A 9,783-nucleotide genomic window follows, 5' to 3' on the forward strand; every position below is an offset into this window, starting at 1 on the left:
CACTGTGACTATAAAGAGGAGAGATGCTGGGACTATAAAGAGGAGAGATGCTGGGACTCTTCCACTGTGACTATAAATAGGAGAGATGCTGGGACTATAAGGAGGAGTTATGCTGGGACTCTTCCACTGTGACTATAAAGAGGAGAGACACTGTGACTATAAAGAGGAGAGATGCTGGGACTCTTCCACTGTGACTATAAACAGGAGAGACGCTGTGACTATAACGAGGAGAGATGCTGGGACTCTTCCACTGTGGCTATAAAGAGGAGAGATGCTGGGACTCTTCCACTGTGACTATAAAGAGGAGAGACGCTGTGACTATAACCAGGAGAGATGCTGAGACTATAAAGAGGAGAGATGCTGGGACTATTCCACTGTGACTATAAAGAGGAGAGACGCTGGGACTCTTCCACTGTGACTATAAAGAGGAGAGATGCTGGGACTATAACGAGGAGAGATGCTGGGACTATAAAGAGGAGAGATGCTGGGACTATAAAGAGGAGAGATGCTGGGACTCTTCCACTGTGACTATAAAGAGGAGAGATGCTGGGCCTATAAAGAGGAGAGATGCTGGGCCTCTTCCACTCTGACTATAAAGAGGATAGACACTGTCACTATAAAGAGGAGAGATGCTGGGACTCTTTCACTGTGACTATAAAGAGGAGAGATGCTGAGACTATAAAGAGGAGAGACGCTGGGACTATTCCACTGTGGCTATGAAGAGGAGAGATGCTGGGACTCTTCCACTGTGACTATAAAGAGGAGAGACGCTGGGACTATTCCACTGTGACTATAAAGAGGAGAGATGCTGAGACTATAAAGAGGAGAGACGCAGGGACTATTCCACTGTGGCTATAAAGAGGAGAGATGCTGTGACTCTTCCACTGTGACTGTAAAGAGGAGAGATGCTGGGACTATAAAGAGGAGAGATGCTGAGACTATAAAGAGGAGAGACGCTGGGACTTTTCCACTGTGGCTATAAAGAGGAGAGATGCTGGTGCTCTTCCACTGTTACTATAAAGAGGAGAGCCACTGTGACTATGAGGAGAGATGCTGGGACTCTTTCACTGTGACTATGAAGAGGAGAGATGCTGGGACTCTTCCACTGTGACTATAAAGAGGAGAGACACTGTGACTATAAAGAGGAGAGATGCTGGGACTCTTCCACTGTGACTATAAAGAGGAGAGATGCTGGGACTATAAAGAGGAGAGATGCTGGGACTATAAAGTGGAGAGATGCTGGGACTCTTCCACTGTGACTATAAATAGGAGCGATGCTGGGACTATAAGGAGGAGTTATGCTGGGACTCTTCCACTGTGACTATAAAGAGGAGAGACACTGTGACTATAAAGAGGAGAGATGCTGGGACTCTTCCACTGTGACTATAAACAGGAGAGACGCTGTGACTATAACGAGGAGAGATGCTGGGACTATTCCACTGTGGCTATAAAGAGGAGAGATGCTGGGACTCTTCCACTGTGACTATAAAGAGGAGAGACGCTGTGACTATAAATAGGAGAGATTCTGAGACTATAAAGAGGAGAGACGCTGGGACTATTCCACTGTGACTATAAAGAGGAGAGACGCTGGGGCTCTTCCACTGGGACTATAAGGAGGGGAGATGCTGGGCCTCTTCCACTGTGACTATAAAGAGGAGAGACGCTGTGACTATAACGAGGAGAGATGCTGGGACTCTTCCACTGTGGCTATAAAGAGGAGAGATGCTGGGACTCTTCCACTGTGACTATAAAGAGGAGAGACACTGTGACTATTAAGAGGAGAGATGCTGAGACTATAAAGAGGAGAGACGCTGGGACTATTCCACTGTGACTATAAAGAGGAGAGACGCTGGGACTATTCCACTGTGACTATAAAGAGGAGAGATGCTGGGGCTCTTCCACTGTGACTATAAAGAGGGGAGATGCTGGGGCTCTTCCACTGTGACTATAAAGAGAAGAGATGCTGGGGCTCTTCCACTGGGACTATAAAGATGGGAGATGCTGGGGCTCTTCCACTGGGACTATAAAGAGGAGAGATGCTGGGACTCTTCCACTGACTATAAAGAGGAGTGATGCTGGGACTCTTTCACTGTGACTATAAAGAGGAGAGATGCTGGGACTCTTTCACTGTGACTATAAAGAGGAGAGATGCTGGGTCTCTTTCACTGTGACTATGAAGAGGAGAGATGCTGGGACTCTTCCACTGTGACTATAAAGAGGAGAGACACTGTGACTATAAAGAGGAGAGATGCTGGTGCTCTTCCACTGTTACTATAAAGAGGAGAGCCACTGTGACTATGAGGAGAGATGCTGGGACTCTTTCACTGTGACTATGAAGAGGAGAGATGCTGGGACTCTTCCACTGGGACTATAAAGAGGAGAGACGCTGGCACTCTTCCACTGTGACTATAAAGAGGAGAGACACTGTGACTATAAAGAGGAGAGATGCTGGGACTCTTCCACTGTGACTATAAAGAGGAGAGATGCTGGGACTATAAAGAGGAGAGATGCTGGGACTATAAAGTGGAGAGATGCTGGGACTCTTCCACTGTGACTATAAATAGGAGAGATGCTGGGACTATAAGGAGGAGTTATGCTGGGACTCTTCCACTGTGACTATGAAGAGGAGAGACACTGTGACTATAAAGAGGAGAGATGCTGGGACTCTTCCACTGTGACTATAAACAGGAGAGACGCTGTGACTATAACGAGGAGAGATGCTGGGACTCTTCCACTGTGGCTATAAAGAGGAGAGATCCTGGGACTCTTCCACTGTGACTATAAAGAGGAGAGACGCTGTGACTATAAATAGGAGAGATGCTGAGACTATAAAGAGGAGAGACGCTGGGACTATTCCACTGTGACTATAAAGAGGAGAGACGCTGGGACTCTTCCACTGTGACTATAAAGAGGAGAGATGCTGGGACTATAACGAGGAGAGATGCTGGGACTATAAAGAGGAGAGATGCTGGGACTATAAAGAGGAGAGATGCTGGGACTCTTCCACTGTGACTATAAAGAGGAGAGATGCTGGGACTATAAAGAGGAGAGACGCTGGGACTCTTCCACTCTGACTATAAAGAGGATAGACACTGTGACTATAAAGAGGAGAGATGCTGGGACTATAAAGAGGAGAGACGCTGGGACTCTTCCACTCTGACTATAAAGAGGATAGACACTGTGACTATAAAGAGGAGAGATGCTGAGACTATAAAGAGGAGAGACGCTGGGACTATTCCACTGTGGCTATGAAGAGGAGAGATGCTGGGACTCTTCCACTGTGACTATAAAGAGGAGAGACGCTGGGACTATTCCACTGTGACTATAAAGAGGAGAGATGCTGAGACTATAAAGAGGAGAGACGCAGGGACTATTCCACTGTGGCTATAAAGAGGAGAGATGCTGTGACTCTTCCACTGTGACTGTAAAGAGGAGAGATGCTGGGACTATAAAGAGGAGAGATGCTGAGACTATAAAGAGGAGAGACGCTGGGACTTTTCCACTGTGGCTATAAAGAGGAGAGATGCTGGGACTCTTCCACTGTGACTATAAAGAGGAGAGACGCTGGGACTATTCCACTGTGACTATAAAGAGGAGAGATGCTGGGACTCTTCCACTGTGACTATAAAGAGGAGAGACGCTGGGACTATTCCACTGTGACTATAAAGAGGAGAGACGCTGGGACTCTTCCACTGTGACTATAAAGAGGAGAGATGCTGGGACTCTTCCACTGACTATAAAGAGGAGAGATGCTGGGACTCTTTCACTGTGACTATAAAGAGGAGAGATGCTGGGACTCTTCCACTGTGACTATAAAGAGGAGAGATGCTGAGACTCTTCCACTGTGACTATAAAGAGGAGAGACACTGTGACTATAAAGAGGAGAGACACTGTGACTATAAAGAGGAGAGATAGCTGGGACTCTTCCACTGTGACTATAAAGAGGAGAGATGCTGGGACTCTTCCACTGTGACTATAAAGAGGAGAGACACTGTGACTATAAAGAGGAGAGATGCTGGGACTCTTTCACTGTGACTATAAAGAGGAGAGATGCTGGGACTCTTCCACTGTGACTATAAAGAGGAGAGACGCTGGGACTCTTCCACTGTGACTATAAAGAGGAGAGATGCTGGGACTCTTTCAACGGTTCCACCGGTTACAGTTTCCCACTAAAGCACTTTGGTAAAGCACATTGTGGGTATCCCAAATGGAACACTTTACAGTGCACTACTTTTGACTAGGGCACATATGGACTTTTGAGGGCCAAAACAAACCTATATACATACCAGGTAAAAGAGAGAGACAGTATGGAACATGTACGTTAAAATAAATATATAATAATTTAGATATAGTAGTTACAGTTTTTTTCCTTTCCCATTGCTGCAACTGCCGTACAGACTTGGGAGAGAAGAAGGTGGAGAGCCATGCTTCCCCTGAAACACGACCCTGCCAAGACGCACTGCTTCTTGACACACTGCTCACTTAACCCCTAGGCCAGACGCACCAATGTTTCGGAGGAAACACCGTATAGCTGGCTACCGAAGTCAGCTGCACTAGAGACTAGTTTACTACTGCTGAGTGAAGGGGCCCAGTGTGAGACTAGTTTACTACTGCTCAGTGAAGGGGCCCAGTGTGAGACTAGTTTACTACTGCTGAGTGGAGGGGCCCAGTGTGAGACTAGAGACTAGTTTACTACTGCTGACTGAAGGGGCCCAATGTGAGACTAGTTTACTACTGCTCAGTGAAGGGGCCCAGTGTGAGACTAGTTTACTACTGCTCAGTGAAGGGGCCCAGTGTGAGACTAGTTTACTACTGCTCAGTGAAGGGGCCCAGTGTGAGACTAGAGACTAGTTTACTACTGCTGAGTGAAGGGGCCCAGTGTGAGACTAGAGACTAGTTTACTACTGCTGAGTGAAGGGGCCCAGTGTGAGACTAGAGACTAGTTTACTACTGCTGAGTGAAGGGGCCCAGTGTGAGACTAGAGACTAGTTTACTACTGCTGAGTGAAGGGGCCCAGTGTGAGACTAGAGACTAGTTTACTACTGCTGAGTGAAGTGGCCCAGTGTGAGACTAGTTTACTACTGCTGAGTGAAGGGGCCCAGTGTGAGACTAGTTTACTACTGCTGAGTGGAGGGGCCCAGTGTGAAACTAGAGACTAGTTTACTACTGTTGAGTGGAGGGGCCCAGTGTGAGACTAGTTTACTACTGCTGAGTGGAGGGGCCCAGTGTGAGACTAGAGACTAGTTTACTACTGCTGAGTGGAGGGGCCCAGTGTGAGACTAGAGACTAGTTTACTACTGCTGAGTGGAGGGGCCCAGTGTGAGACTAGAGACTAGTTTACTACTGCTGAGTGAAGGGGCCCAGTGTGAGACTAGAGACTAGTTTACTACTGCTGAGTGGAGGGGCCCAGTGTGAGACTAGAGACTAGTTTACTACTGCTGAGTGGAGGGGCCCAGTGTGAGACTAGAGACTAGTTTACTACTGCTGAGTGGAGGGGCCCAGTGTGAGACTAGAGACTAGTTTACTACTGCTGAGTGGAGGGGCCCAGTGTGAGACTAGTTTACTACTGCTGAGTGAAGGGGCCCAGTGTGAGACTAGTTTACTACTGCTGAGTGGAGGGGCCCAGTGTGAGACTAGAGACTAGTTTACTACTGCTGAGCGGAGGGGCCCAGTGTGAGACTAGAGACTAGTTTACTACTGCTGAGTGAAGGGGCCCAGTGTGAGACTAGTTTACTACTGCTGAGTGAAGGGGCCCAGTGTGAGACTAGAGACTAGTTTAATTCTGCTGAGTGGAGAGGCCCAGTGTGAGACTAGTTTACTACTGCTGAGTGAAGGGGCCCAGTGTGAGACTAGAGACTAGTTTACTACTGCTGAGTGAAGGGGCCCAGTGTGAGACTAGAGACTAGTTTACTACTGCTGAGTGGAGGGGCCCAGTGTGAGACTAGTTTACTACTGCTGAGTGAAGGGGCCCAGTGTGAGACTAGTTTACTACTGCTGAGTGAAGGGGCCCAGTGTGAGACTAGAGACTAGTTTACTACTGCTGAGTGAAGGGGCCCAGTGTGAGACTAGAGACTAGTTTACTACTGCTAAGTGAAGGGGCCCAGTGTGAGACTAGAGACTAGTTTACTACTGCTGAGTGGAGGGGCCCAGTGTGAGACTAGTTTACTACTGCTGAGTCAAGGGTCCCATTTTGAGACTAGTTTACTACTGCTGAGTGAAGGGGCCCAGTGTGAGACTAGTTTACTACTGCTGAGTGGAGGGGCCCAGTGTGAGACTAGTTTACTACTGCTGAGTGGAGTGGCCCATTGTGAGACTAGTTTACTACTGCTGAGTGGAGGGGCCCAGTGTGAGACTAGAGACTAGTTTACTACTGCTGAGTGAAGGGGCCCAGTGTGAGACCCATTCATTGTGATGTAGGAGTATTTTTAACACGGTGTAGCTCTCAGACTACCATCCTTATTGACCCATCAGGCTCTCGGGGTCTCTTTGGGTCTCTTGTCACATGAAACCACTAGGCTGCCTTGTGGTGTGTTGTCCCTCCACATTGTTAGATGTGACTTTGGTAAGACTCTCATAAAAAAACCTGCCTGTCAGAGCAAAAGTGGGCTTGTGACTGCCAGAGGGCCAGAGGGGGTGTGTCGGAGGGGGGGGGGAGCAGACCAATCCAAGACAGCAGATCCTGTAATTAGCACTAGCCCAGAGGGGCACCAGGACAAAAGACATCTGTAACTCACACACAAAGGACACCGCGGAGCTGAGCCCTGACTAGCCCTAATGCCAACCCAGCCTTCAGCGCCAGCTTCGTTCAGCAGAACTCTGTACTGACGTCTGTCTGAACCATGGACTGCAGGACCTCCGCAGGGGAAGAGGGCAGGGTCCAAAATGTATGTTTGGCTCCACCAGCCACTGTGCCAGGTAGATGAAAAAAAAAACTGATTTACCAGCCCAAACATAATGACATTTAAAAAAAAAACTGATTTACCAGCCCAAACATAATGACATTTTTTTTTAAACTGACGACCGTGCTTTGTAATGTTTCTAAAACAAGAAATGTATTAGTAAGAAGTCATGTGGATTATTGCTCAATTTCATTTTATTTTTTGTGACCCGAGTCTTTAAACCAAAATTTCTAAATGACTAAATGTTCAGCTGCCCCTTTAACTGCGGGAGGGGTTACCGTGGTAACGGGGCCCCTACAGTCATGTCAGCTATTAGTTGAAGCGGTGGACTCATGCTAACATTGAAAAACAACCAGGCTTGTGAACAAAACAATGTAACTAGGCAAGAAACACAAAGATAAAGTCTCACTTAGCTGACTTGAGTAAATTAGACAGCCTGCTGTGCCTCTGCCAGCACCTCCAAAAATGAATCTATCTGCGCTTCACTCACAGTGAGCAAAGCTGTTGCTGCGCAAGATGTGGTCTAGCAGCTATGAAACAAAACAGCAGAAATACTTTGAAAACAGCTACTTAAGCATTTTTCTGCTAGAAATCGTAACTTGCACATTTGCTCATTCTTGACTTTTGACTGTATTTATTCGCAAATGAGAATGTAATGCTCACACTGTAGAGCCCTGCACAGATTGACGACCCTCAAACATATAGATATTCTTACCCGCCAATACCTAAATCTACCCGCATTTGGTGGGTGTACATTTTATGCCCTGGAAGAGGGTGGTGCTGGTTTCCTTCTACTCAGAACGACCACCTAGCCCCCCCCCCCCTCCACCCTCCTCCTCTCTCTGCCTACTCTGAAAACATCATAAGGTCACAAAACAGGCCTGGGCTGGCTCAGAACATCTGGAACAGCGCTCTGCTCTGTGGGAAACAGCAGCCTCTCTCTGCTCTGTGGGGAACAGGAGCCTCTCTCTGCTCTGTGGGGAACAGGAGCCTCTCTCTGCTCTGTGGGGAACAGGAGCCTCTCTCTGCTCTGTGGGGAACAGGAGCCTCTCTCTTCTCTGTGGGGAACAGGAGCCTCTCTCTGCTCTGTGGGGAACAGCAGCCTCTCTCTGCTCTGTGGGGAACAGGAGCCTCTCTCTGCTCTGTGGGGAACAGCAGCATCTCTCTGCTCTGTAGGGAACAGCAGCCTCTCTCTGCTCTGTGGGGAACAGCAGCCTCTCTCTGCTCTGTGGGGAACAGCAGTCTCTCTCTGCTCTGTGGGGAACAGCAGCCTCTCTCTGCTCTGTGGGGAACAGCAGCCTCTCTCTGCTCTGTGGGGAACAGGAGCCTCTCTCTTCTCAGTGGGGAACAGGAGCCTCTCTCTTCTCTGTGGGGAACAGGAGCCTCTCTCTTCTCTGTGGGGAACAGGAGCCTCTCTCTTCTCTGTGGGGAACAGGAGCCTCTCTCTTCTCTGTGGGGAACAGCAGCCTCTCTCTGCTCTGTGGGGAACAGCAGCCTCTCTCTGCTCTGTGGGGAACAGCAGCCTCACTCTGCTCTGTGGGGAACAGGAGCCTCTCTCTTCTCTGTGGGGAACAGGAGCCTCTCTCTGCTCTGTGGGGAACAGGAGCCTCTCTCTGCTCTGTGGGGAACAGGAGCCTCTCTCTGCTCTGTGGGGAACAGGAGCCTCTCTCTGCTCTGTGGGGAACAGGAGCCTCTCTCTGCTCTGTCGGGAACAGGAGCCTCTCTCTGCTCTGTGGGGAACAGGAGCCTCTCTCTGCTCTGTGGGGAACAAGAGCCTCTCTCTGCTCTGTGGGGAACAGGAGCCTCTCTCTGCTCTGTGGGGAACAGCAGCCTCTCTCTTCTCAGTGGGGAACAGGAGCCTCTCTCTTCTCTGTGGGGAACAGGAGCCTCTCTCTTCTCTGTGGGGAACAGGAGCCTCTCTCTTCTCTGTGGGGAACAGGAGCCTCTCTCTTCTCTGTGGGGAACAGCAGCCTCTCTCTGCTCTGTGGGGAACAGCAGCCTCTCTCTGCTCTGTGGGGAACAGCAGCCTCACTCTGCTCTGTGGGGAACAGGAGCCTCTCTCTTCTCTGTGGGGAACAGGAGCCTCTCTCTGCTCTGTGGGGAACAGGAGCCTCTCTCTGCTCTGTGGGGAACAGGAGCCTCTCTCTGCTCTGTGGGGAACAGGAGCCTCTCTCTGCTCTGTGGGGAACAGGAGCCTCTCTCTGCTCTGTCGGGAACAGGAGCCTCTCTCTGCTCTGTGGGGAACAGGAGCCTCTCTCTGCTCTGTGGGGAACAAGAGCCTCTCTCTGCTCTGTGGGGAACAGGAGCCTCTCTCTGCTCTGTGGGGAACAGCAGCCTCTCTCTGCTCTGTGGGGAACAGCAGCCTCTCTCTGCTCTGTGGGGAACAGGAGCCTCTCTCTGCTCTGTCGGGAACAGGAGCCTCTCTCTGCTCTGTGGGAAACAGGAGCCTCTCTCTGCTCTGTGGGGAACAAGAGCCTCTCTCTGCTCTGTGGGGAACAGGAGCCTCTCTCTGCTCTGTGGGGAACAGCAGCCTCTCTCTGCTCTGTGGGGAACAGCAGCCTCTCTCTGCTCTGTGGGGAACAGGAGCCTCTCTCTGCTTTGTGGGAAGCAGCAGCCTCTCTCTGCTCTGTGGGGAACAGCAGCCTCCCTCTGCTCTGTGGGGAACAGCAGCCTCTCTCTGCTCTGTGGGGAACAGCAGCCTCTCTCTGCTCTGTGGGGAACAGCAGCCTCTCTCTGCTCTGTGGGGAACAGCAGCCTCTCTCTGCTCTGTGGGGAACAGCAGCCTCTCTCTGCTCTGTGGGGAACAGCAGCCTCGCTCTGCTCTGTAGGTAGCAGCAGCCTCTCTCTGCTCTGTGGGGAACAGGGGCCTCTCTCTGCTCTGTGG

Source organism: Oncorhynchus clarkii, chromosome 20 (genome assembly GCF_045791955.1).
Source record: "Oncorhynchus clarkii lewisi isolate Uvic-CL-2024 chromosome 20, UVic_Ocla_1.0, whole genome shotgun sequence".
In the NCBI taxonomy this organism is placed as follows: Eukaryota; Metazoa; Chordata; class Actinopteri; order Salmoniformes; family Salmonidae; genus Oncorhynchus; species Oncorhynchus clarkii.